This window comes from Leuresthes tenuis, unplaced genomic scaffold (genome assembly GCF_036924035.1).
Source record: "Leuresthes tenuis unplaced genomic scaffold, fLeuTen1.0.hap1 SCAF_18, whole genome shotgun sequence".
In the NCBI taxonomy this organism is placed as follows: domain Eukaryota; kingdom Metazoa; phylum Chordata; class Actinopteri; order Atheriniformes; family Atherinopsidae; genus Leuresthes; species Leuresthes tenuis.
The window spans coordinates 28832891-28860578 of NW_027325372.1; the positions used below are offsets into that span (position 1 = coordinate 28832891).

Consider the following 27688-nt stretch of genomic DNA (forward strand, 5'->3'; position numbering starts at 1 on the left):
TTGATGGTATATATTCGGGTATTCGAACCTTCTCTTACCCGCTTTCTACAAACCATGGTTGGACTTTCATACCTTCTTGTAGCTGAACAACTCCACTCCTGCTTTTGATGATTTATGGTTGGACATTCGCATCTTTTCCTACGCATTTTTCAGTAATTATGGGTGGATATTCACACCTTCTTGCAGCTGAACACCTCCTCTCCCGCTAATGATCATGTAAGGTTTGATATTCGAAAATTTTCTTTCATGTTTTAAAGCAATTATTAATGGACATTCACACCTACTTGCAGCCGAACACCACCTCTCCCGCTTTTGATTATGTATGGACCGGCATTCTTACCTTTTCTAACACATTTTTCAGCAATTATGGTTGGAGAATCACACCTACTCACAGCCGAACAACTCCGCTACCGCATTTGATGGTGTATAGTCGGGATTTCTCACCCTTTCTCATCAGCTTTTTGCAAATTATTCTCTGACATTCACACCTACTTGCAGTCGAACAGCTCTGCTCCCGCTTTTGATTATGTTTGGTTAGATATTCGAACCTTTTCTTAACTGCTTTTTCACAAACTTTGGTCGGACGTTCACACCTTCTTGCAGCCGAACACCTACGCTTCCGGTTTTGATAGTGTATATTCGGGCATACGAACCTTTTCTTACCCGCTTTTTACAAACCATGGTCGGACTTTCACACCTTCTCTTAGCTGAACAACTCCGCTCCCTCTTTTGATTGTGTACAGTCGGGTATTTTAACCTTTTCTTACCCGCTTTTTACCAACTATGGTCGGACATTCACACCTTCTTACAGCGGAACACCTCCGCTCCCTCTTTTGATGGTGTATGTTTGGGCATTCGAACCTTTTCTTACCCGCTTTTTAAAACCAGGGTCGGACTTTCACACCCTTTAGTAGCCGAACAACTCCGCTCCCGCTATTGATTGTGTACAGTCGGGTATTTTAACCTTTTCTTACCCGCTTTTTACCAACTATGGTCGGACATTCACACCTTCTTACAGCGGAACACCTCCGCTCCCTCTTTTGATGGTGTATGTTTGGGCATTCGAACCTTTTCTTACCCGCTTTTTACAAACTATGGTCGGACATTCAAACCTTCTTGTAGGCGAACACATCCACTCGTGCATTTGATGATGTATGGTTGGGAATTCGCACCTTTTCTTACCCATTTTTCAGTAATTATGGGTGGACATTCACACCTTCTTGCAGCTGAACACCTCCGCTCCAGCTTTTGATGGTGTATAGTCGGGCTTTCGAGCCTTTTCTTCCCCGGTTTTTACAAATTATGGTTGGACATTCAGACCTTCTTTCAGCCGAAAACCTCCGCTCCCTCTTTTGATCATACATTGTCGGGCATTCGCACCTTTTCTTACCCGCTTTTTACAAACCTTAGTCGGACATTAACACCTTCTTGCAGCTTAACCACCTCCGCTCCCTGTTTTGATCATGTATGGTCTGGCAATACTACCTTTTCTTACCCATTTGTGAGTAATTATGGCTGGACATTCACACCTACTTGCAGCCGAACACCACCTCTCCCGCTTTTGATGATGTATGGACCGGCATTCTTACCTTTTCTAACACATTTTTCAGCAATTATGGTTGGAGATTCACACCTACTCACAGCCGAACACCTCTGCTCCCGCATTTGATGGTGTATATTCGGGCATACGAACCTGTTCTTACCCGCTTTTTACAAACTATGGTCGGACATTCAAACCTTCTTGTAGCCGAACACATCCACTCCTGCTTTTGATGATGTATGGTTGGGCATTCGCACCTTTTCTTACCCATTTTTCAGTAATTATGGGTGGATATTCACACCTTCTTGCAGCGGAACACCTCCTCTCCCGCTTATGATTATGTGCGGTTTGATATTCGAAAATTTTCTTTCATGTTTTATAGCAATTATTGATGGACATTCATACCTTCTTGAAGCCGAACACATCCACTCCTGCTTTTGATGATGTATGGTTGGGCATTCGAACCTACTTGTTGCCCGTTTTTCATTAATTATGGGTGGACATTCACACCTTGTCGCAGCCAAACACCTCCGCTCCCTGTTTTGATCATGTATGTTTTGACATTCGCACCTTTTCTCACCTGCTTTTTACTATTGTCGGCCAATCACAGCTTCCTCTCCACCATACTTGTATGGTAGGAAATTCTCACCCACTCTCATCCGAAGACCTCTCCTCCCGCTTTTGTTAATATTTAGTCGGGCATTCGAACCTTTTCTTACCCACTTTTTACAAATTATGGTCGAACATTCACACCTACTTGCAGCTGAATACTTCCGCTCCACCTTTTAGTGATGTATGGTTGGCATTTGCACCTTTTGTTACCCTCTTTTTATACTTATTGCTGAAGATTAAGTTGTTCTTTCTCAAACTACAATTTTTTTTTAATTGTTGAAACTTGATTTGAAGTGGATAAATAAGGAGGACAAACAGTTTTAAGTCACGCTGATAGAAGAAATTAATTTTATAGCAAAATCTGTATTTCGTCATATGTCGAGAGATGCTTATTGCTGAAGAAGTTCTTTCTCATTCTACAAAGTACAACGTTGTTTATCGTTGAAACTTGATTAGACATGAATAAATATGAAGGACAAAGCAGTCTTAACTTGGTTTGAGTTAATTAATTCGTTTTATAGGAGAATCCGAATTCGTGCTTATTTTCGGATTCCTGAAGAATGAGTCTGGTTCTTTCTCATAATACAAAGTTTGTTGTTTATTGTTGAAACTTCATCAGAAGTGAAGAAATAAATGAATGCCTATCAACAAATGTGGGATCTAAACTCTACTGCTTCCTCTAAAATAATTTCTTTTCTCAATTCAGAAATGTGTGTGTGTAAGTCACAACACCCGTGACACCAAAACGGCATTCTTTTCTCTCTTTTCTCTACACTCTGCACTATGAGCACACACACCAAATCAGAAAGGCTTTTTTCTCTCTTTTCTACTTTATGGACTGTGGGGACACAAAACCGCTCTCTCTTTTTTTTTTTGATTGTGTGCCAGGGCGTTGTCTCACGTATTAGATTATGCTTAAGATACGAATGGGTTTATCAGTCACATCAGAATCCATACATACTGATCCTCCCGTAATAAAATGGTCGGATCTTATCAAACACACTTTGTTTCTTGTGACAATCAAGTCAGCGAAACAGCTTATACACGTCAAGACACTGAATCAAGTTTGCCACAAGAACTCATAAGTTTGGCAGTATTGCTCTGCCGTCAGCAATCATACACCCATTTTATTTTCGTGAGACATGTGCAGGCACCTGTTCATCTACTGTTCTATCACTATGAATTAGTTTATCTATTATCAATAAGGATACTTCTACAACTACTATCAAAGTATGTCCAGACTTCTTATGTTGTCAGTTGCTATATATGAATAAGTGGGTAGCTACTGACAAGCAATAAGCATGTCACACAGCCCAAACATATAACATTTCAGGACACACCACACAGTTAACAACCACAGTGAAGTGTCAAAGCCCAAACATTCAACAGGACACTTACACAACACATTCAAATCAAACAGTCAGACAACATACAAGAACATATACCCCAGCCGGCATTGCTCCCTGCCTATTTTCCTACAGCTCACTATGTGTGCGCACACCTTTATTCACAAACTCTTCAACTTATACTCTTTTACCGAAGCTGCTACAGCTCGATTGGCCGAATACCCTTAGATCCTATTTCGGTGAATTTGACATCTGCCTTACATGTAACAGATTAGCGGTTTAGCAGTTTTAATTTAGTTTGAGTGAAGGAATTCATTTCATAGCAAAATCCGAAATCGTGAAGAACTCATGAAAGTAAGCTTATTCTCGGATTCCTGAAACTTTAGATTTGCTCTTTCTTTTACTGCAAAGTACAACGTTGTTTTTTTTGTTTAAATCTTTCTAGACATGGTAAATATGAACGACAAAGCAGTTTTAACATAGTTTGAGTGAAGGAATTCATTTTATAGATAAAATCCCAAGAGTCTGCAGAGAAAAGAGAGTGAATGCGAAGTAGACTTTAACACGGCTATGGGAGCGAGCCGAGTGTCGGCTAACCGGGAGAATTGCTTGAAAGAAACGCGACACCGAATGAGCGGATAGAACAAAGCCTCAATACGGTGTTCCCGTGGTGTTTTTGTTGCTGCCTTGTCGATTGCACAGGGGCAAGCGTTTCAACCAAGCAACGCTCACCATGGGGAAGGTGGCTATGGCAACTAGCCTGATGCCCTGCTCCCGCAGTGACGGATAATCGTACTCTGGTTTCTCTTCATAACATACAAGTCTTTCGCCTTTTACTAAAGACTTTCGTGGAGAGCAGCACTAATGAGTTGTTTCTATTTTTGGCAGGCTTTACCTTTGCGGGTGAAGCCCTTTCTGTCTGTGCAAAAGAAATCTTGTTACTGTGCAGAGTGACTTCTCTGAGTAGAGTCGCCTTACTTGTTGCGACTGTGCCAATGTTCGAAGCTGGAGTGCAAAGTTGTTGCTTGAATGGTGCTTGCTGGAGCGTGCGGGAGTGCAAAGTTATACCATTTAAAAGGGCTGAAGAGTGCTCAGTGCAGCGGGTGGGCGGAGGTGCAACGTGACACTCTGGCCACCTATGGCCATAAAAAGAACACTGCTACAAGTGCGCATTGTGCCAGCAAGGGCCCTCGGACCTGAAACAGTGGACAGTTATCGCTTCTCGGCCTTTTGGCTAAGATCAAGTGTAGTATCTGTTCTTATCAGTTTAATATGTCCTCTATACGAGGACTACATATTAAATGGATTTTTAAGAATAGGAGTTGAAAAAGAAGCTTGCTCCGTTCACTCCAAGCATCGACCCAGTACTGCAGTGCCGCTGGGAACGGTGCGCTCTCCTCTGCTCTTGTGAAAAAGCAAACAGCGGTGCAGGATGGAAGTTTCAGGGAGCCCAAGATGAAACTTTCTTTTAGTCTGCTGAGAAAAGAGAGTGAATGCGAAGTAGACTTTAACACGGCTCTGGGAGCGAGCCGAGTGCGGGCTAACCGGGAGAATTGCTTGAAAGAAACGCCATACCAAATGAGTGGTCAGAACAAAGCCTCAATACGGTGTTCCTGTTGTGTTTTTGTTGCTGCCGCTGTTTGCTTTTTAACAAGAGCGCACCTTTTGAGGGGGGGCCTGGGTGATGGTGGGTCTCAGGCCCGGGCTGCTGCGACTGGTGTGACCGGGTGGTTTGTTTGTTTGTTTTTTGTTGTTGTTTGTTTGTTTTTTTGTAGAGGTCCTCCGGAGTGGGGTTGGGTTGAGTGGGGTGGGGCGGGATGGGTACCTTCTGGGGGTACAGTAGCTCCCAGAATATGGTCGCTGCAGAGCTGTGTTAAAGACTACTTCGCATTCACTCTCTTTTCTCAGCAGATTAAAAGAAAGTTTAATCTTGGGCTCCCTGAAACTTCCATCCTGCACCGCTGTTTGCTTTTTCACAAGAGCAGAGAAGAGCGCACCGTTCCCAGCGGCACTGCAGCACTGGGTCGATGCTTGGAGTGAACGGAGCAAGCTTCTTTTTCAACTCCTATTCTTAAAAATCCATTTAATATGTTGTCCTCGTATAGAGGACATATTAAACTGATAAGAACAGATACTACACTTGATCTTAGCCAAAAGGCCGAGAAGCGATAACTGTCCACTGTTTCAGGTCCGAGGGCCCTTGCTGGCACAATGCGCACTTGTAGCAGTGTTCTTTTTATGGCCATAGGTGGCCAGAGTGTCACGTTGCACCTCCGCCCACCCGCTGCACTGAGCACTCTTCAGCCCTTTTAAATGGTATAACTTTGCACTCCCGCATGCTCCAGCAAGCACCATTCAAGCAACAACTTTGCACTCCAGCTTCGAACATCGGCACAATCGCAACAAGTAAGGCGACTCTACTCAGAGAAGTCACTCTGCACAGTAACAAGATTTCTTTTGCACAGACAGAAAGGGCTTCACCCGCAAAGGTAAAGCCTGCCAAAAATAGAAACAACTCATTAGTGCTGCTCTCCACAGAAGTCTTTAGTAAAAGGCGAAAGACTTGTACGTTATGAAGAGAAACCAGAGTACGATTATCCGTCACTGCGGGAGCAGGGCATCAGGCTAGTTGGCATAGCCACCTTCCCCATGGTGAGCTTTGCTTGGTTGAGACGCTTGCTCCCCCCCCCCTTGCTCCTCGGCTGACCAAGTAGGAACAATCGGGCCCTATTCGATGGCTGCCTTGCCTTTTACTCTGTGCAAAAGACAAGGCAGCAACAAAAACACCACGGGAAAACCGTATTGAGGCTTTGTTCTGACCGCTCATTCGGTGTCACGTTTCTTTCAAGCAATTCTCCCGGTTAGCCCGCACTCGGCTCGCTCCCAGAGCCGTGTTAAAGTCTACTTCGCATTCACTCTCTTTTCTCAGCAGACTCTTGGGATTTTATCAATAAAATGAATTCCTTCACTCAAACTATGTTAAAACTGCTTTGTCCTTCATATTTACCATGTCTTGAAAGATTTAAACAAAAAAACCAACGTTGTACTTTGCAGTAAAAGAAATAGCAAATCTAAAGTTTCAGGAATCCGAGAATAAGCTTACTTTCATGAGTTCTTCACGATTTCGGATTTTGCTATAAAATGAATTCCTTCACTCAAACTAAATTAAAACTGCTAAACCGCTAATCTGTTACATGTAAGGCAGATGTCAAATTCACCGAATTAGGATTATTCGGTTTTCGGCCAATCGAGCTGTAGCAGCTTCGGTAAAAGAGTATAAGTTGAAGAGTTTGTGAATAAAGGTGTGCGCACACATAGTGAGCTGTAGGAAAATAGGCAGGGAGCAATGCCGGCTGGGGTATATGTTCTTGTATGTTGTCTGACTGTTTGATTTGAATGTGTTGTGTAAGTGTCCTGTTGAATGTTACATGTTTGGGCTTTGACACGCTTCACTGTGGTTGTTAACTGTGTGGTGTGTCCTGAAATGTTATATGTTTGGGCTGTGTGACATGCTTAATGCTTGTCAGTAGCTACCCACTTATTCATATATAGCAACTGACAACGTAAGAAGTCCGGACATACTTTGATAGAGTAGTTGTAGAAGTATCCTTATTGATAATAGATAAACTAATTCATAGTGATAGAACAGTAGATGAACAGGTGCCTGCACATGTCTCACGAAAATAAAATGGGTGTATCATTGCTGATGGCAGAGCAATACTGCCAAACTTATGAGTTCTTGTGGCAAACTTGATTCAGTGTCTTGACGTGTATACGCTGTTTCGCTGACTTGATTGTCACAAGAAACAAAGTGTGTTTGATAAGATCCGACCATTTTATTACGGGAGGATCAGTATGTATGGATTCTGATGTGACTGATAAACCCATTCGTATCTTAAGCATAATCTAATACATGAGACAACGCCCTGGCACACGATAAAAAAAAAAAAGAGAGAGAGCGGTTTTGTGTCCCCACAGTCCATAATGTAGAAAAGAGAGAAAAAAGCCTTTCTGATTTGGTGTGTGTGCTCATAGTGCAGAGTGTAGAGAAAAGAAAGCCGTTTTGGTGTCACGGGTGTTGTGACTTACACACACACATTTATAAATTGAGAAAGGAAATTATTTTAGAGGAAGCACTAGAGTTTAGATCCCACATTTGTTGATAGGCATTCATTTATTTCTTCACTTCTGATGAAGTTTCAACAATAAACAACAAACTTTGTATTATGAGAAAGAACCAGAATCATTCTTCAGGAATCCGAAAATAAGCTCTATTTTATGAGTTATGCACGAATTCGGATTCTCCTATAAAACGAATTCCTTAACTCAAACCAAGTTAAGACTGCTTTGTCCTTCATATTTATTCATGTCTAATCAAGTTTCAACGATAAACAACGTTGTACTTTGTAGAATGAGAAAGAACTTCTTCAGCAATAAGCATCTCTCGACATATGACGAAGTACAGATTTTGCTATAAAATGAATTCCTTCTATCAGCCTGACTTAAAACGGTTTGTCCTCCTTATTTATCCACTTCAAATCAAGTTTCAACAAATAAAAAAATGTTGTAGTTTGAGAAAGTACAACTTAATCTTCAGCAATCAGTATTAAAAAGAGGTGCAAATGCCAACCATACATACCTAAAAGGTGGTAATCGAGCTGTAGCAGCTTCGGTAAAAGAGTATAAGTTGAAGAGTTTGTGAATAAAGGTGTGCGCACACATAGTGTGCTGTACGAAAATAGGCAGGGAGCAATGCCGGCTGGGGTATATGTTCTTGTATGTTGTCTGACTGTTTGATTTGAATGTGTTGTGTAAGTGTCCTGTTGAATGTTACATGTTTGGGCTTTGACACGCTTCACTGTGGTTGTTAACTGTGTGGTGTGTCCTGAAATGTTATATGTTTGGGCTGTGTGACATGCTTAATGCTTGTCAGTAGCTACCCACTTATTCATATATAGCAACTGACAACATAAGAAGTCCGGACATACTTTGATAGTAGTTGTAGAAGTATCCTTATTGATAATAGATCACTAATTCATAGTGATAGAACAGTAGATGAACAGGTGCTTGCACATGTCTCACGAAAATAAAATGGGTGTATCATTGCTGATGGCAGAGCAATACTGCCAAACTTATGAGTTCTTGTGGCAAACTTGATTCAGTGTCTTGACGTGTATACGCTGTTTCGCTGACTTGATTGTCACAAGAAACAAAGTGTGTTTGATAAGATCCGACCATTTTATTACGGGAGGATCAGTATGTATGGATTCTGATGTGACTGATAAACCCATTCGTATCTTAAGCATAATCTAATACATGAGACAACGCCCTGGCACACGATAAAAAAAAAAAAGAGAGAGAGCGGTTTTGTGTCCCCACAGTCCATAATGTAGAAAAGAGAGAAAAAAGCCTTTCTGATTTGGTGTGTGTGCTCATAGTGCAGAGTGTAGAGAAAAGAAAGCCGTTTTGGTGTCACGGGTGTTGTGACTTACACACACACATTTCTAAATTGAGAAAGGAAATTATTTTAGAGGAAGCACTAGAGTTTAGATCCCACATTTGTTGATAGGCATTCATTTATTTCTTCACTTCTGATGAAGTTTCAACAATAAACAACAAACTTTGTATTATGAGAAAGAACCAGAATCATTCTTCAGGAATCCGAAAATAAGCTCTATTTTATGAGTTATGCACGAATTCGGATTCTCCTATAAAACGAATTCCTTAACTCAAACCAAGTTAAGACTGCTTTGTCCTTCATATTTATTCATGTCTAATCAAGTTTCAACGATAAACAACGTTGTACTTTGTAGAATGAGAAAGAACTTCTTCAGCAATAAGCATCTCTCGACATATGACGAAGTACAGATTTTGCTATAAAATGAATTCCTTCTATCAGCCTGACTTAAAACTGTTTGTCCTCCTTATTTATCCACTTCAAATCAAGTTTCAACAAATAAAAAAATGTTGTAGTTTGAGAAAGTACAACTTAATCTTCAGCAATCAGTATAAAAAGAGGTGCAAATGCCAACCATACATACCTAAAAGGTGGAGCGGAAGTATTCAGCTGCAAGTAGGTGTGAATGTTCGACTATAATTTGTAAAAAGCGGGTAAGAAAAGGTTCGAATGCCCGACTATATATTAACAAAAGCGGGAGGAGAGGTCTTCGGATGAGAGTGGGTGAGAATTTCCAACCATAATCTATAAAATACGGTGAAAAAAAATATGTGAATGCCTCATAGAACACTAAAAGCGGAAGTGTTCGGCTGCAAGAAGGTGTGAATGTCCGACTATATTTGGTGAAAAGCAGGTGAAGCAAGGTCTGAATGCCCAACCTTACATCATCAAAAGCGAGATCAGAGGTGTTTGGCTGCAAGAAGGCCATAGTTTTCCAAAAGCGGGTAAGGTGCGAATGTCCGACTAAATATCAACAAAATTTGGGGCGGAGGTCTTCGGATGCAAGTGGGTGTGAATATCCCACCATACAAGTATGGTGGAGAGGAAGCTGTGAATAGCCGACCATAGTTTGGAAAAAGCGGGTAAGAAAAGGTTTGAATGCCCGAACATACACCATCAAAAGAGGGAGCGGAGGTGTTCCGCTGTACAAAGGTGTGAATGTCCGACCATAGTTGGTAAAAAGCGGGTAAGAAAAGGTTAAAATACCCGACTGTACACAATCAATAGCGGGAGCGGATGTGTTCGGCTACAAGAAGATGTGAAAGTCCGACCATGGTTTGTAAAAAGCGGGTAAGAAAAGGTGCGAATGTCCGACAATGTATGATCAAAAGAGAGAGCGGAGGTTTTCGGATACAAGAAGGTTTGAATGTCCCACCATAGTTTGTAAAAAGCGGGTAAGAAAAGCTTCGAATGCCCGACTATACACCATCAAAAGCGGGAGCAGATGTGTTCCGCTGTAAGACGGTGTGAATGTCCGACCATAGTTGCTAAAAAGCGGGTAAGAAAAGGTTAAAATACCCGACTGTACACAATCAATAGCGGGAGCGGAGTTGTTCGGCTACAAGAAGGTGTGAAAGTCCGACCATGGTTTGTAAAAACCGGGAAGAAAAGGCTCGAAAGCCCGACTATACACCATCAAAAAGAAGGTTTGAATGTCCATCAATAATTGCTTTAAAACAAGAAAGTAAATTTTCGAATATCAAACCGCACATGATCATAAGCGGGAGAGGAGGTGTTCGGCTGCAAGAAGGTGTGAATGTCCACCAATAATTCATGAAAAATGGGTAAAAAAAAGGTGCGAATGCCTAACAATAAATTATCAAAAGCAGGTGTGAATGTCAGATCATAATTTGCAAAAAGCTGATGAGAAAGGGTGAGAATGCCCGACTATACACCATCAAATGCGGGAGCGGAGTTGTTCGGCTGTGAGTAGGTGTGAATCTCCGACCATAATTGCTGAAAAATGTGTTAGAAAAGGTAAGAATGCCGGTCCATACATCATCAAAAGCGAGAGAGGTTGTGTTCGGCTGCAAGTAGGTGTGAATGTCCAGCCATAATTACTCACAAACGGGTAAGAAAAGGTACTATTGCCAGACCATATATGATCAAAACAGGGAGCGGAGGTGGTTCAGCTGCAAGAAGGTTTGAATGTCCGACTAAAGTTCAAATATATTAATGTCAGATCATAATTTGCAAAAAGCTGATGAGAAAGGGTGAGAATGCCCGACTATACATCATCAAATGCGGGAGCGGAGTTGTTCGGCTGTGAGTAGGTGTGAATCTCCGACCATAATTGCTGAAAAATGTGTTAGAAAAGGTAAAAATGCCGGTCCATACATCATCAAAAGCGAGAGAGGTTGTGTTCGACTGTAAGTAGGTGTGAATGTCCAGCCATAATTACTCACAAACGGGTAAGAAAAGGTAGTAGCCAGACCATATATGATCAAAACAGGGAGCGGAGGTGGTTCAGCTGCAAGAAGGTTTGAATGTCAAACTAAAGTTCAAATATATTAACAAAAGCGGGAGGAGAGGTCTTCGGATGAGAGTGGTTGAAAATTTCCGACCATAATGTATAAAATGCGGTGAAAAAAAGGTGTGATAGAAGACTAAAAGGTGGAGCGGAAGTGTTCGGCTGCAAGAAGGTGTGAATGTCCGACTATATTTGGTGAAAAGCAGGTGAAGCAAGGTCTGAATGCCCAACCTTACATCATCAAAAGCGAGATCAGAGGTGTTTGGCTGCAAGAAGGCCATAGTTTGCCAAAAGCGGGTAAGGTGCGAATGTCCGACTAAATATCAACAAAATTTGGGGCGGAGGTCTTCGGATGCAAGTGGGTGTGAATATCCCACCATACAAGTATGGTGGAGAGGAAGCTGTGAATAGCCGACCATAGTTTGGAAAAAGCGGGTAAGAAAAGGTTTGAATGCCCGAACATACACCATCAAAAGAGGTGATGATATATGGTCCGGCATTCTTACCTTTTCTAACACATTTTTCAGCAATTATGGTCGGACATTCACACCTACTCACAGACGAACACCTCCGCTCCCACATTTGATAGTGTATAGTCGGGCATTCTCACCCTTTCTCAACAGCTTTTTGCAAATTATGATCTGATATTCACACCTACTTGCAGTCGAACAGCTCTGCTCCCGCTTTTGATTATGTTTGGTTGGATATTCGAACATTTTCTTAACTGCTTTTTACAAACTTTGGTCGGACGTTCACACCGTCTTGCAGCCGAACACCTCCGCTTCCGCTTTTGATGGTATATAGTCGGGCATTCATACATTGTCGGGCATTCGCCCCTTGTCTTACACGGTTTTTACAAACTTTAGTCAGACATTCACACCTTGCAGCTGAACCACCTCCATTCCCTGTTTTGATCATGTGTGGTCTGGAAATACTACCTTTTCTTCCTCCGTTTGTGAGTAATTATGGCTGGACATTCACACCTACTTGCAGCCGAAAAACCACCTCTCCCGCTTTTGATGATGTATTGTCCGACATTCTAGTCTTTTCTATCACATTTTTCAGCAATTATGATCTGACATTCACACCTACTTGCAGTCGAACAGCTCTGCTCCCGCTTTTAATTATGTTCGGTTGGATATTCAAACCTTTTCTTAACTGCTTTTTACAAACTTTGGTCGGACGTTCACACCTTCTTGCAGCCGAACACCTCCGCTTCCGCTTTTGATGGTATATATTCGGGTATTCGAACCTTCTCTTACCCGCTTTTTACAAACCATGGTTGGACTTTCATACCTTCTTGTAGCTGAACAACTCCACTACTGCTTTTGATGATTTATGGTTGGACATTCGCATCTTTTCCTACCCATTTTTCCGTAATTATGGGTGGATATTCACACCTTCTTGCAGCTGAACACCTCCTCTCCCGCTAATGATCATGTAAGGTTTGATATTCGAAAATTTTCTTTCATGTTTTAAAGCAATTATTAATGGACATTCACACCTACTTGCAGCCGAACACCACCTCTCCCGCTTTTGATGATGTATGGACCGGCATTCTTACCTTTTCTAACACATTTTTCAGCAATTATGGTTGGAGAATCACACCTACTCACAGCCGAACAACTCCGCTACCGCATTTGATGGTGTATAGTCGGGATTTCTCACCCTTTCTCATCAGCTTTTTGCAAATTATTCTCTGACATTCACACCTACTTGCAGTCGAACAGCTCTGCTCCCGCTTTTGATTATGTTTGGTTAGATATTCGAACCTTTTCTTAACTGCTTTTTCACAAACTTTGGTCGGACGTTCACACCTTCTTCCAGCCGAACACCTACGCTTCCGGTTTTGATAGTGTATATTCGGGCATACGAACCTTTTCTTACCCGCTTTTTACAAACCATGGTCGGACTTTCACACCTTCTCTTAGCTGAACAACTCCGCTCCCTCTTTTGATTGTGTACAGTCGGGTATTTTAACCTTTTCTTACCCGCTCTTTACCAACTATGATCGGACATTCACACCGTCTTACAGCGGAACACCTCCGCTACCTCTTTTGATAGTGTATGTTCGGGCATTCGAACCTTTTCTTACCCGCTTTTTAAAACCAGGGTCGGACTTTCACACCTTTTAGTAGACGAACAACTCCGCTCCCGCTATTGATTGTGTACAGTCGGGTATTTTAACCTTTTCTTACCCGCTTTTTACCAACTATGGTCGGACATTCACACCTTCTTACAGCGGAACACCTCCGCTCCCTCTTTTGATGGTGTATGTTTGGGCATTCAAACCTTTTCTTACCCGCTTTTTACAAACTATGGTCGGACATTCAAACCTTCTTGTAGCCGAACACATCCACTCGTGCATTTGATGATGTATGGTTGGGAATTCGCACCTTTTCTTACCCATTTTTCAGTAATTATGGGTGGACATTCACACCTTCTTGCAGCTGAACACCTCCTCTCACGCTTATTATCATGTGCGGTTTGATATTCGAAAATTCTCTTTCATGTTTTCTAGCAATTATTGATGGACATTCAGACCTTCTTGCAGCTGAACACCTCCGCTCCAGCTTTTGATGGTGTATAGTCGGGCTTTCGAGCCTTTTCTTCCCCGGTTTTTACAAATTGTGGTTGGACATTCAAACCTTCTTTCAGCCGAAAACCTCCGCTCCCTCTTTTGATCATACATTGTCGGGCATTCGCACCTTTTCTTACCCGCTTTTTACAAACCTTAGTCGGACATTAACACCTTCTTGCAGCTTAACCACCTCCGCTCCCTGTTTTGATCATGTATGGTCTGGCAATACTACCTTTTCTTACCCATTTGTGAGTAATTATGGCTGGACATTCACACCTACTTGCAGCCGAACACCACCTCTCCCATTTTTGATGATGTATGGACCGGCATTCTTACCTTTTCTAACACATTTTTCAGCAATTATGCTTGGAGATTCACACCTACTCACAGCCGAACACCTCCGCTCCCGCATTTGATGGTGTATATTCGGGCATACGAACCTGTTCTTACCCGCTTTTTACAAACCATGGTCGGACTTTCACACCTTCTTGTAGCTGAACAACTCCGCTCCCTCTTTTGATTGTGTACAGTCGGGCATACAAACCTGTTCTTACCCGCTTTTTACAAACTATGGTCGGACATTCAAACCTTCTTGTAGCCGAACACATCCACTCCTGCTTTTGATGATGTATGGTTGGGCATTCGCACCTTTTCTTACCCATTTTTCAGTAATTATGGGTGGATATTCACACCTTCTTGCAGCGGAACACCTCCTCTCCCGCTTATGATTATGTGCGGTTTGATATTCGAAAATTTTCTTTCATGTTTTATAGCAATTATTGATGGACATTCATACCTTCTTGAAGCCGAACACATCCACTCCTGCTTTTGATGATGTATGGTTGGGCATTCGAACCTACTTGTTGCCCATTTTTCATTAATTATGGGTGGACATTCACACCTTGTCGCAGCCAAACACCTCCGCTCCCTGTTTTGATCATGTATGTTTTGACATTCGCACCTTTTCTCACCTGCTTTTTACTATTGTCGGCCAATCACAGCTTCCTCTCCACCATACTTGTATGGTAGGAAATTCTCACCCACTCTCATCCGAAGACCTCTCCTCCCGCTTTTGTTAATATTTAGTCGGGCATTCGAACCTTTTCTTACCCACTTTTTACAAATTATGGTCGAACATTCACACCTACTTGCAGCTGAATACTTCCGCTCCACCTTTTAGTGATGTATGGTTGGCATTTGCACCTTTTGTTACCCTCTTTTTATACTTATTGCTGAAGATTAAGTTGTTCTTTCTCAAACTACAATTTTTTTTTAAATGTTGAAACTTGATTTGAAGTGGATAAATAAGGAGGACAAACAGTTTTAAGTCACGCTGATAGAAGAAATTAATTTTATAACAAAATCTGTATTTCGTCATATGTCGAGAGATGCTTATTGCTGAAGAAGTTCTTTCTCATTCTACAAAGTACAACGTTGTTTATCGTTGAAACTTGATTAGACATGAATAAATATGAAGGACAAAGCAGTCTTAACTTGGTTTGAGTTAATTAATTCGTTTTATAGGAGAATCCGAATTCGTGCTTATTTTCGGATTCCTGAAGAATGAGTCTGGTTCTTTCTCATAATACAAAGTTTGTTGTTTATTGTTGAAACTTCATCAGAAGTGAAGAAATAAATGAATGCCTATCAACAAATGTGGGATCTAAACTCTACTGCTTCCTCTAAAATAATTTCTTTTCTCAATTCAGAAATGTGTGTGTGTAAGTCACAACACCCGTGACACCAAAACGGCTTTCTTTTCTCTCTTTTCTCTACACTCTGCACTATGAGCACACACACCAAATCAGAAAGGCTTTTTTCTCTCTTTTCTACATTATGGACTGTGGGGACACAAAACCGCTCTCTCTTTTTTTTTTGATTGTGTGCCAGGGCGTTGTCTCACGTATTAGATTATGCTTAAGATACGAATGGGTTTATCAGTCACATCAGAATCCATACATACTGATCCTCCCGTAATAAAATGGTCGGATCTTATCAAACACACTTTGTTTCTTGTGACAAGTCAGCGAAACAGCGTATACACGTCAAGACACTGAATCAAGTTTGCCACAAGAACTCATAAGTTTGGCAGTATTGCTCTGCCGTCAGCAATCATACACCCATTTTATTTTCATGAGACATGTGCAGGCACACTATGAATTAGTTTATCTATTATCAATAAGGATACTTCTACAACTACTATCAAAGTATGTCCAGACTTCTTATGTTGTCAGTTGCTATATATGAATAAGTGGGTAGCTACTGACAAGCAATAAGCATGTCACACAGCCCAAACATATAACATTTCAGGACACACCACACAGTTAACAACCACAGTGAAGTGTCAAAGCCCAAACATTCAACAGGACACTTACACAACACATTCAAATCAAACAGTCAGACAACATACAAGAACATATACCCCAGCCGGCATTGCTCCCTGCCTATTTTCCTACAGCTCACTATGTGTGCGCACACCTTTATTCACAAATTCTTCAACTTATACTCTTTTACCGAAGCTGCTACAGCTCGATTGGCCGAATACCCTTAGATCCTATTTCGGTGAATTTGACATCTGCCTTACATGTAACAGATTAGCGGTTTAGCAGTTTTAATTTAGTTTGAGTGAAGGAATTCATTTTATAGCAAAATCCGAAATCGTGAAGCACTCATGAAAGTAAGCTTATTCTCGGATTCCTGAAACTTTAGATTTGCTCTTTCTTTTACTGCAAAGTACAACGTTGTTTTTTTTGTTTAAATCTTTCTAGACATGGTAAATATGAACGACAAAGCAGTTTTAACATAGTTTGAGTGAAGGAATTCATTTTATAGATAAAATCCGAAGAGTCTACAGAGAAAAGAGAGTGAATGCGAAGTAGACTTTAACACGGCTATTGGAGCGAGCCGAGTGTCGGCTAACCGGGAGAATTGCTTGAAAGAAACGCGACACCGAATGAGCGGTCAGAACAAAGCCTCAATACGGGATTCTCGTGGTGTTTTTGTTGCTGCCTTGTCTTTTGCATAGAGTAAAAGACAAGGCAGCCATCGAATAGGGCCCGATTGTTCCTACTTGGTCAGCCGAGGAGCAAGGGGGGGGGGGCAAGCGTCTCAACCAAGCAAAGCTCACCATGGGGAAGGTGGCTATACCAACTAGCCTGATGCCCTGCTCCCGCAGTGACGGATAATCGTACTCTGGTTTCTCTTCATAACATACAAGTCTTTCGCCTTTTACTAAAGACTTCCGTGGAGAGCAGCACTAATGAGTTGTTTCTATTATTGGCAGGCTTTACCTTTGCGGTTGAAGCCCTTTCTGTCTGTGCAAAATAAATCTTGCTACTTTGCAGAGTGACTTCTCTGAGTAGAGTCGCCTTACTTGTTGCGACTGTGCCGATGTTCGAAGCTGGAGTGCAAAGTTGTTGCTTGAATGGTGCTTGCTGGAGCATGCGGGAGTGCAAAGTTATACCATTTAAAAGGGCTGAAGAGTGCTCAGTGCAGCGGGTGGGCGGAGGTGCAACGTGACACTCTGGCCACCTATGGCCATAAAAAGAACACTGCTACAAGTGCGCATTGTGCCAGCAAGGGCCCTCGGACCTGAAACAGTGGACAGTTATCGCTTCTCGGCCTTTTGGCTAAGATCAAGTGTAGTATCTGTTCTTATCAGTTTAATATGTCCTCTATACGAGGACAACATATTAAATGGATTTTTAAGAATAGGAGTTGAAAAAGAAGCTTGCTCCGTTCACTCCAAGCCTCGACCCGGTACTGCAGTGCCGCTGGGAACGGTGCGCTCTCCTCTGCTCTTGTGAAAAAGCAAACAGCGGTGCAGGATGGAAGTTTCAGGGAGCCCAAGATGAAACTTTCTTTTAATCTGCTGAGAAAAGAGAGTGAATGCGAAGTGGACTTTAACACGGCTCTGGGAGCGAGCCAAGTGCGGGCTAACCGGGAGAATTGCTTGAAAGAAACGCGACACCGAATGAGTGGTCAGAACAAAGCCTCAATACGGTGTTCCCGTGGTGTTTGTGGCTGCCTTGTCTTTTGCACAGAGTAAAAGACAAGGCAGCCATCGAATAGATTGTTTCTACTTGGTCAGCCGAGGAGCGGGGGGGGGGGGGGCAAGCGTCTCAACCAAGCAAAGCTCACCAAGTAGGAACAATCGGGCCCTTTTCGATGGCTGCAACACCTGAAAGAGATATTGATGCGAGACCCGATCAAATGCTTTTTCAAAGTCTAAATTTAAGATGACAAGCCGGGTGTTTCTGTCTCTAGCGTAATCAATGATGTCTCGAATCAGTACGAGGCTGTCGGTGAGTTGTCTCCCTGAGATGGCACAAGCTTGGTCTGGGTGAATTACCTCCTCTAAAACAGAGGACATCCGTGTCGCTAAAACCTTGCTAAAAAGTTTACAGTCAAAGTTTAAAAGTGTGATGGGCCTCCAATTCTTTAGGTCAGTCTTATAATTTTTTTTATAAAGTAGAGTCACTATTCCCACTCTAAAACTGTCAGGCAGTCGGTCGAGTTTTTCAAAATCTTTAAAAACATCTAAAATGTCTGATGATAAAAGGTCCCAATAGGTCAGATAGAATTCTGCAGGAAGCCCATCTAAACCCGGAGCTCGACTTCTCTTAAAACCTGTTAGGCATTTTTTTAACTCTAAAGCAGTAAAATTCTGTGTCAAGTGTGCATTCTCTTTTACGGTTTTGTCAACGAATTTTAAGATTTCTGCCGATGTTTCCAAGTGCACTGGTTTCTCTTTGTACATGTTACTATAAAAGGTATGTACAGTTTCAATCATCTCTTGTGTGGATTTTGTTAAAAACCCATCTTCTCTTTTTAGATTTTGATTACACTCCTTTTTATTTATAACTTTCTTTCTTTTTCACCTTCCTCAATTTCCTGCTCCCTGCTTCTTACAAAAATTCCTTTACTCTTTATTTCTGCTAAAACTGACATTTCCTTTTTGACATCTTTGATTTCTTCTTTAAAGTCTATGCCACACTGATTTAGTTTAAAGTAGCGCTGTAAGCGTTTATGTAGTCCCATCATACATCTATTCTCTTTCCTTTTTTTACGTTTACCTTGCTGTTTAAAAAAGGTCTGGGTCGTTTCCTTCACCATTTCCCACCATTGTGCATGTGTTTCGTAGAGGTCTTGAAGGGTCTGCCACTCTTTATAACATTCCCTGTACTGACTGACTATGATTTCATCCTCCAACAGGGAACAGTTGAGTTTCCACAGACCACTTCCTACCGTCACACCAGAAGGGGGTGAAAGGGTGCAGGAGAGCATAAGGTGGTCTGAAAAGAAAACAGGGGTTAATCTAACATCAGTGGGTGGGCAATCTCTAGTAAAGAAATAATCAATGCGAGAAGCTCTGGTGCCATCATGACTAAACCAGGTGAAGCCCTCCTCTCTGGGATGCACGGTTTTAAAACAGTCAGTAAGCTTAAAATCCCTGCATATGCCCTGAAGTAAAATCGAAGTCTTATCCACTTTAAAATCTACCCCTGCTCTTTTTCTATCTTTCCTGCTCAAGATACAGTTAAAATCCCCTCCTACAACTAAAGGTACTTGCCCTAGCATGTAAAGCTGTATATCTTCTAAAAGGTCATACCTTTCATTTTTTCCATTGAAACCATAAATATTTAAGAGGTTAAAGTCTTGCCCCATAAAATTCAAGTGTGCTAAAAGTGCCCGTCCGTCTCTCACCACTGTGCTACCTTTCACCAGAACATGCGGATTTTTAATTAGAATGGCCACACCATCATTTTTATTTTGATTTGAGCCACTCCATATCGATAAATGGGGCCACATTTCCTCCCATTGTCTATGGTTTTTTAAAAAAGGTAGTCCACATTCTTGTATTAAAAACACATCTGATTTTATGGAGTCTAAGAAGGATAAAATACTCTGGGCTCTTGTCTTTGATTTCACACTTCTCACATTTAGTGTTGAGAAGGTGAGAACCATTAAAAGCATAAAGGAAAGTAGGTATGTCATTTTCGTTTTTCTAAGTTATCAAAACAAATTACACACAGGTTATTTCTTGGGAAACTAGCTCTTCCTTCATTTCTTTAGGTGAAAAGTGAGTAGGGTGATCTATATTTCCTTTTCGGACTCTCGGTGTTGGCCTCTGACGCAATGTTGCATTTAACTTTGAGTCCCTGGGGGTTGATTGCAGAGCTGAAGTTAAAAAGGAGACCTCATTTGGTGAGTCGGAGGGGAAGACTCTAGGTTATTCCACTGAAGAACTGTCTGAAAGGGACCTAACCCTTCCCCCTTTCTCTGATACCACTGGGGAATCAGAGGCTCAGATGCCGTCCTCTTCGGCTGTTGACCTTCGGGGAGGTGAGTATCTTCACTAGACTCACCTGTCTGCTCTTCCTCCTCATTTAGCGTAGCTCCACCCTCTGCCTGTGAATTCTCACAGACTTCAACACTGAGTGGTGAGGCCTCTACAGGCCCCTCCCCTTTTTGCTCCTCACTTCCAATCCAAGCTTTTGGCGGGAAGTTTGAATTTATTGGGTCAACCTCTTCACTTTGTTCACCAACTGCCACCTTTGGTCCTTCTCTTTGTTGGCTTGACTGTGGCTTTACCGTCTTTAATTTGTTGGCAAAAGAATTAGGGCAATCTCTGAAGAGGTGATTTAATTCTCCACAGAGATTACATTTCCTGCCATTTGGACACTCTCGAAAAGTTTGCCCAATTTCTCTGCTCTTCCCACATAACACCTTGGTACAAGCCTCAACCAGGTGCCCATGCTCACCACACTTGCGGCAGAACTTGGGCTGCCCCTGGTAGTGGATGTAACCTCGGTTTTCAAGGTGGCCAGAGTGTCGCCCACCCGCTGCACTGAGCACTCTTCAGCCCTTTTAAATGGTATAACTTTGCACTCCCGCATGCTCCAGCAAGCACCATTCAAGCAACAACTTTGCACTCCAGCTTCGAACATCGGCACAGTCGCAACAAGTAAGGCGACTCTACTCAGAGAAGTCACTCTGCACAGTAAGAAGATTTCTTTTGCACAGACAGAAAGGGCTTCACCCGCTAAGGTAAAGCCTGCCAAAAATAGAAACAACTCATTAGTGCTGCTCTCCACAGAAATCTTTAGTAAAAGGCGAAAGACTTGTACGTTATGAAGAGAAACCAGAATTCCTTCACTCAAACTATGTGAAAACTGCTTTGTCCTTAATATTTACCATGTCTAGAAAGATTTAAACAAAAAAAACAACATTGTACTTTGCAGTAAAAGAAAGAGCAAATCTAAAGTTTCAGGAATCCGAGAATAAGCTTACTTTCATGAGTTCTTCACGATTTCGGATTTTGCTATAAAATGAATTCCTTCACTCAAACTAAATTAAAACTGCTAAACCGCTAATCTGTTACATGTAAGGCAGATGTCAAATTCACCGAAATAGGATCTAAGGGTATTTGGCCAATCGAGCTGTAGCAGCTTCGGTAAAAGAGTATAAGTTGAAGAGTTTGTGAATAAAGGTGTGCGCACACATAGTGAGTTGTAGGAAAATAGGCAGGGAGCAATGCTGGCTGGGGTATATGTTCTTGTATGTTGTCTGACTGTTTGATTTGAATGTGTTGTGTAAGTGTCCTGTTGAATGTTACATGTTTGGGCTTTGACACGCTTCACTGTGGTTGTTAACTGTGTGGTGTGTCCTGAAATGTTATATGTTTGGGCTGTGTGACATGCTTAATGCTTGTCAGTAGCTACCCACTTATTCATATATAGCAACTGACAACATAAGAAGTCCGGACATACTTTGATAGTAGTTGTAGAAGTATCCTTATTGATAATAGATAAACTAATTCATAGTGATATAACAGTGGATGAACAGGTGCCTGCACATGTCTCATGAAAATAAAATGGGTGTATGATTGCTGACGGCAGAGCAATACTGCCAAACTTATGAGTTCTTGTGGCAAACTTGATTCAGTGTCTTGACGTGTATACGCTGTTTCGCTGACTTGTCACAAGAAACAAAGTGTGTTTGATAAGATCCGACCATTTTATTACGGGAGGATCAGTATGTATGGATTCTGATGTGACTGATAAACCCATTCGTATCTTAAGCATAATCTAATACGTGAGACAACGCCCTGGCACACAATCAAAAAAAAAAGAGAGAGAGCGGTTTTGTGTCCCCACAGTCCATAATGTAGAAAAGAGAGAAAAAAGCCTTTCTGATTTGGTGTGTGTGCTCACAGTGCAGAGTGTAGAAAAAAGAGAGAAAAGAAAGCCGTTTTGGTGTCACGGGTGTTGTGACTTACACACACACATTTCTGAATTGAGAAAGGAAATTATTTTAGAGAAAGCACTAGAGTTTAGATCCCACATTTGTTGATAGGCATTCATTTAATTTTTCTTTTAATCAGTTTTAAAGTGAATACTAACTGAGAAATGAAAAAGGTGAAGAGTTTAGAAGCTTGGTTCAAGAGCAAAACTTGGTTTATGATCAGCTGAGTCTCTAAACAGAACAGCAAAGGGCTTCATCGAACATTTAAAAAAGATTCAGATTGTTAGAATATCCAGAATTTATAGGAATGGTGGTGATTACTCTTATTTTCTAGAATGGAAATAACTGCACCATGTCTGTTTTATGAATTTAAGGGGCTAAAAAGTTTTGTTCTCGTTTTTCTATGATTAACCGAATGTATGTGAGAGTCCAAACAGACAGAAGGGTTACGGCCGAGCGCTGGACCTTCCAAAAAAGATGAGACAGGCTGGACCTGTGCCATACTAGTTAAGACCTGCCTGTGGATAACAGGTTCTTTAAACTCTCACACACACAAACTCACACACGTTCGCACACATACACCCATACACACACATTCTTGAACTTGCTGCAAGATTAAACATTTGCATTAACTGACTCCAGCAACTCTGAGTCTCATTGAGAGACTTTTCTCAACAATTGGGTCCTCAAACCAGATCTCAACGTTTTTTCCGCTTTCCAGGGTCGGAGCTGAAACCGTGCACGGGGGAGTCCAGTACTCCTAATGAAAGACCCCCTGCTGAATTGCGGTAATTAGGGGCCAGTGTCCACTGAAAGGGGGAAAAAGGGACGAGATCGTACTTTTGAATCAATGGCCAGAAGCCATTGGCAGTGCAGGCATCAACAATAATGGTGTTATTTCACCCATTAACACTTAAGGTACCTCATGCAGTGGCTGTGATATGGTTACTTAACAAAATATCTTTACCAGACATCTCTCCTACATAACAGTTCTTCTTTCACAGCCACACCTTGTTGTCGAGAGATGTGCTACACTTAATCCATCCACACTGCTACCTACTCCACAGATGGAAAGCCTCATGATTGCATGTCAGAAATAACCATCAGTGTTTTACCCAGGCCAGACTTAACTGATATACGTTATGAAAATGCAGAAATAACTATATTTATTCAACAGGTCAAGCAAAAAACCCTGATGGCACAAATGCTACAGGATTTGCAGTAGTAACAGAAACTGAAGTTTTCTTAAAACAACCACTACCAAAAAATTACTCTGTTCAAGCAGTCGAATTGGTAGCTTTAACTGAAGCTTGTAAATTAAATAACAAAAAGGTTGTTAACGTTTACACTGACAGTCAGTATGCCTTCTCAACTGTACATGTGTTAACACAGCATTGGAAAAACAGGTATGTTGACATCCATAGCTAAATGTATAAACTACAAATATTTTAGCATTATTAGATGTTATTCAATTGCCATCTACAATAGACTCGTATGAATGACCGGAAGGAAAACCATACTGCCAAAGAATTTGTTTAAATATGCTGCAGTATTGAGCCACGGACCATGTCATGTCTCAACAGGAGGGATGGAAGCAATAATGAACAAGGTTTTTACAGCATATGGTTTTACTAATTATTGAATTTTTTTTTTTAGAATAAATAAATGAATAAAGTTTTGTCTAGCAGGTCAAATATGTGCAAAATACATTCCACAGGGCAATCTAAGACCAAAACGAAGATAATTCCCTAAGCCAGTGTATCTTTTTCAACATATTTGTTTGGATTTCATTATTTCATTATTGTGTAGATTTCATTGAACTAAATTAATGTTAAGGGAAACGATTCTGCTCAGTGACAACAGAGGTTTTTACCAAATGGTCTGAAATATTTCCATGTGCACAAGCAGATGCACTCTCAGTAGCAAAATCACGCGTAAAATAACTTATTTCTAGATTTGAAATACCTGAAAAGATCTTCAGTGATAATTTGACACACTTTGTAAACTATGTCATCTCACTGATGGCAAAGAACTTAAAATAGATCTTAGAAACCACTGTGATATAGAAGGTTTCGCTAACACATTGGAATTGTTTTACTATTTACATATGCATGTGCAGTGAAGAATTGCTTGCTGCTGATAAATGCAAAGAAGAACAGCTTACACATAGATGCTCACATATAGGCTGCTGAATGCAATGAAGACCTGCTTATCCAGTAAAGTTCAATGTCAATGTGTAATATTCAATACACTGCAAAACAGTGAAGTTAAACAATGAATGGGTCCATAGTCGGTATGAGAAGACTACAGGAATATTTACCTGGGTGTACGTTCAAACAGAGATGAGAAAATTGCGATAAATTATTGTTTGTTTGTTTGTTAGTATGTATATGAATGTTATGTGTATAAACTGTGTTGAGTTGTAGTTACTCAGTAGTGTCTCAGTGAAACAACCGACGGGGGAAGCCTTGCGGTGACAACAAAAGCAGTGTTTTACTGATCAGTCAAGTTGCTCCAGTGTACTCCATACAAACTGGTTGGCTACTGAAGGGATAGAAAATGGGGAATACTTGTTTTAAAGCAAACAAGGAATTAGATGGGAAAAATACATGTTTTAACGGGACCCAGACAATATTATATAGATGTCGCCACTGAAGTAAAGAACATTTACGTGGGATGGTGTGAGGGTCCTCGTTTGGCTGACGTTCGCCGATATGCTCGCCATGCTCAGAACCAAGTTGAGACGTGTAAGACAACCAAAAGGGACAAGTGTGAAAAGGAGCTGCATTTGGCAACCATGACCATGTATTACGCAGTGGGTGTAAACAGAGGACGAGGCCGAAGTCGAAGATGTGGACGTGTGGGAGAGGAGGTCGAAATGGGCCACGCCAGAGCTATGATCCGAATATTTGTTTTTACTGTGGCCAGACTGGACACTGGAAGAAGGACTGTCCACAGCTAAAAAGTGATGAAATTGGGCAAAAGGCTGACTGAGGGTGGGAGGCAGGTTCTGGACGTCACGCGGCAGCGGAGCCTCCACTAATGGGTGATAGCACAAACACACTCACACATTTTTCCTGCTCTGTGTAGTGAAGCAACGCTTGCCGACTGTGATTCACGTAGTAAAGTTTTGCATGCTATTTCCGTCCTAGAGCAAAGATATTTCTCTCAGAATATAGGAACTTATGTTCATCAGTAGTGACGTCAGGGGAGTTTGATTGTCCTCCAAAGTTAAGTGGAAACCACGTTTACTGTATGTCTGCATCAGGCCAGGTTGTGAAGGAGAAAATGACAATGCCCATTGCGTGTTGTCACTCCCGATGAGCTCTCCTTCAAACACTCATTTTTGTTATCAGAGTTGTGTCCCATTAACCTGATGGGCTGTGATCTCATGTGTAAATTAGGCATTATTTTAACTTCTACACCAGAGGGTGTTAAGGTTATGTTACAGCCTGACAAAGTTTTCACAGCAGTGCAGTTTGATTCATCGGCACTTACATATGCTTATGAGTGGAAACTTCCCAGCTCTCCTTTTTCACAACAACTAGTGGAAGAAGCAAAAGTGTTAGTTTCACCCCTTTCTGATTTCATGCAACCTACTGATTTGCACTGCACATCACACATTTCTTTGGGGCCTGACAATGACTATGAGAAGAAGTGAAAAAATATGTGCGCCTACTTTATTGGCTGTGTCGCTCACTCCAGAGCACTTCGATTTTTTTAATGTTTGTGGTACTCGCCCTCACATTTCCTTGGCCAAACGTACACACTGGCAGTGACAAGGTGTGGGAGAGTTTGTTGCTACATGTCAGAAAGAAATGGAGTGGACTGTTTCACCTGCTGATCCAAATTTGATGTTTTCTGAACGATTGTCAGCATACAAAAAAACATTTTTGAGTACAATGCATTGTCAAAGAACTGTGGACTTAATTCCTACCACAGAATCACATTTTGAAGCATGTTTTTTATCTGAAACAGATTTGTCTTCGATACCCATGTTGGCTGAAGTGCCCAATGATCTTTGGGCTAAGAGCAAATATGATGTGGGGTTGATAAAAGGCTGTGAACCAGTAATTGTCACCCCTAAATCAGACTTTTGTCCATGTAAAAAACAATACCCTTTTAAGCCTGAAGCAATCAAAGGGATTAAACCTGTTTTTCAATCTTTTCAGAAAACAGGCGTTATTGTTCCTTTTGAAAATTCACCTGTGCTTACTCCATTGTTTCCTGTTAAAAAGATTAAAGATGCTGGCCAGCCAGATGAATGGCGTTTTGTACAGGACCTCCAAGCGGTGAATGCTAAAGTTCAGCCACATGCTCCTACTGTGCCCAACCCACACACTATTTTGTCTCAAATTACATCAGATGCACAGTTTTTCTCAGTGGTTGACTTGTCGCCAGTGCACCCTGATAGCCCATTTTGGTTTGCTTTTTAGTTTGAACAGAGATCTTGGACTTTTACCCGGTTATGACAGGGGTACTGTGAAAGTCCCACTATTTACAATGCTGCCCTCAAAGCTAGTCTGGATTAACTTCAATCAACCACAGGCTCTGCTCTTTTGCAGTATGTGGATGACATCCTTTTATGTAGTCCATCTAAACAACAGTGTGAAAAAGACCAAATGACTCAAATAACTTTCTTGCTTTCAAAATTTTTCCTCTAGTGACGCTGACTTAGAGAGGGATGAAGATAATCATATTTAATTGTTCATGTTTTGATTGTTTATCTTTGGACCCTTTATCACTATGATGCCTGCATTTTAAACTCACGTTGTGTGCAAATGCAGGCTGATGTTTTACAGATAAAGTTATTATTTTCCTTGTTTCTTTTGGGTTGATTAATATAATGGTATTATTATAATCAAAAGGGAGGAATGTAATGGAAAATAATTCTTATATGCATTGTATTGAGTGTTACTGTGTATAACCTGCAAATGACTGAGCTGCAAGGTACCACCCTGCCCTGTTTTCTTAAATTCCTCTTTACAATGGTGGGCTTGTTAATATGAGATAGCTGCACTTTAGGGGGGACAGGGTTAGGCTGGTATTTACGAGTGTGTCTGGGTAACCTCAACTAATGGTTGGGGAGGAAAGTTAGAAGAACAATCAACTATACCCAAAAACAGATGACGTGATGAGTGGGCAATATAACTGTGTTTTTGCTTCAGTGGTCAGAGCAACTCTGTATTCTGTACTGTGTTGTTCTCTCTTGCAAGATATTATTATTAAAGCCTCTTATCTCCTCAAAAGAAAATAACTGACTCCCCAAGTGCAAGTGTCAGGACAAATGATCAAACTTCTCCAAGCTTCAGTCTGCAGAGAGGTACAAGACAGGGTTGCCCACTTTCGCCCTCACTTTTTGCTATTTTCATCGAACCTTTAGCAGCTGCTATCAGACAAGATAGAAATATTAAAGGCATCCAACCCCAAAATA

At 41.3% G+C, this 27688-nt stretch overlaps 7 non-coding genes across 7 annotated transcripts; 4 read left to right on the top strand and 3 right to left on the bottom strand.

Annotated features, from left to right (window-relative positions):
• Nucleotides 1–4290: 4290 nt before the first annotated feature.
• LOC140275746 (U5 spliceosomal RNA) lies at nt 4291–4404 on the top strand. The gene has a single exon (XR_011908464.1). It is a non-coding gene; the product is annotated as a U5 spliceosomal RNA (small nuclear RNA).
• Nucleotides 4405–4712: 308 nt separating this feature from the next.
• LOC140276004 (U2 spliceosomal RNA) lies at nt 4713–4896 on the top strand. Its single transcript, XR_011908698.1, has one exon. It is a non-coding gene; the product is annotated as a U2 spliceosomal RNA (small nuclear RNA).
• Nucleotides 4897–5484: 588 nt separating this feature from the next.
• LOC140276007 (U2 spliceosomal RNA) lies at nt 5485–5668 on the bottom strand. Its single transcript, XR_011908701.1, has one exon. It is a non-coding gene; the product is annotated as a U2 spliceosomal RNA (small nuclear RNA).
• Nucleotides 5669–5976: 308 nt separating this feature from the next.
• Nucleotides 5977–6090, bottom strand: LOC140276304 (U5 spliceosomal RNA). Its single transcript, XR_011908910.1, has one exon. It is a non-coding gene; the product is annotated as a U5 spliceosomal RNA (small nuclear RNA).
• Nucleotides 6091–17194: 11104 nt separating this feature from the next.
• LOC140276310 (U5 spliceosomal RNA) lies at nt 17195–17308 on the top strand. Its single transcript, XR_011908915.1, has one exon. It is a non-coding gene; the product is annotated as a U5 spliceosomal RNA (small nuclear RNA).
• A 308-nt stretch (nt 17309–17616) lies between these two features.
• Nucleotides 17617–17800, top strand: LOC140276079 (U2 spliceosomal RNA). Its single transcript, XR_011908766.1, has one exon. It is a non-coding gene; the product is annotated as a U2 spliceosomal RNA (small nuclear RNA).
• A 3246-nt stretch (nt 17801–21046) lies between these two features.
• LOC140275780 (U5 spliceosomal RNA) lies at nt 21047–21160 on the bottom strand. Its single transcript, XR_011908496.1, has one exon. It is a non-coding gene; the product is annotated as a U5 spliceosomal RNA (small nuclear RNA).
• Nucleotides 21161–27688: the final 6528 nt, after the last annotated feature.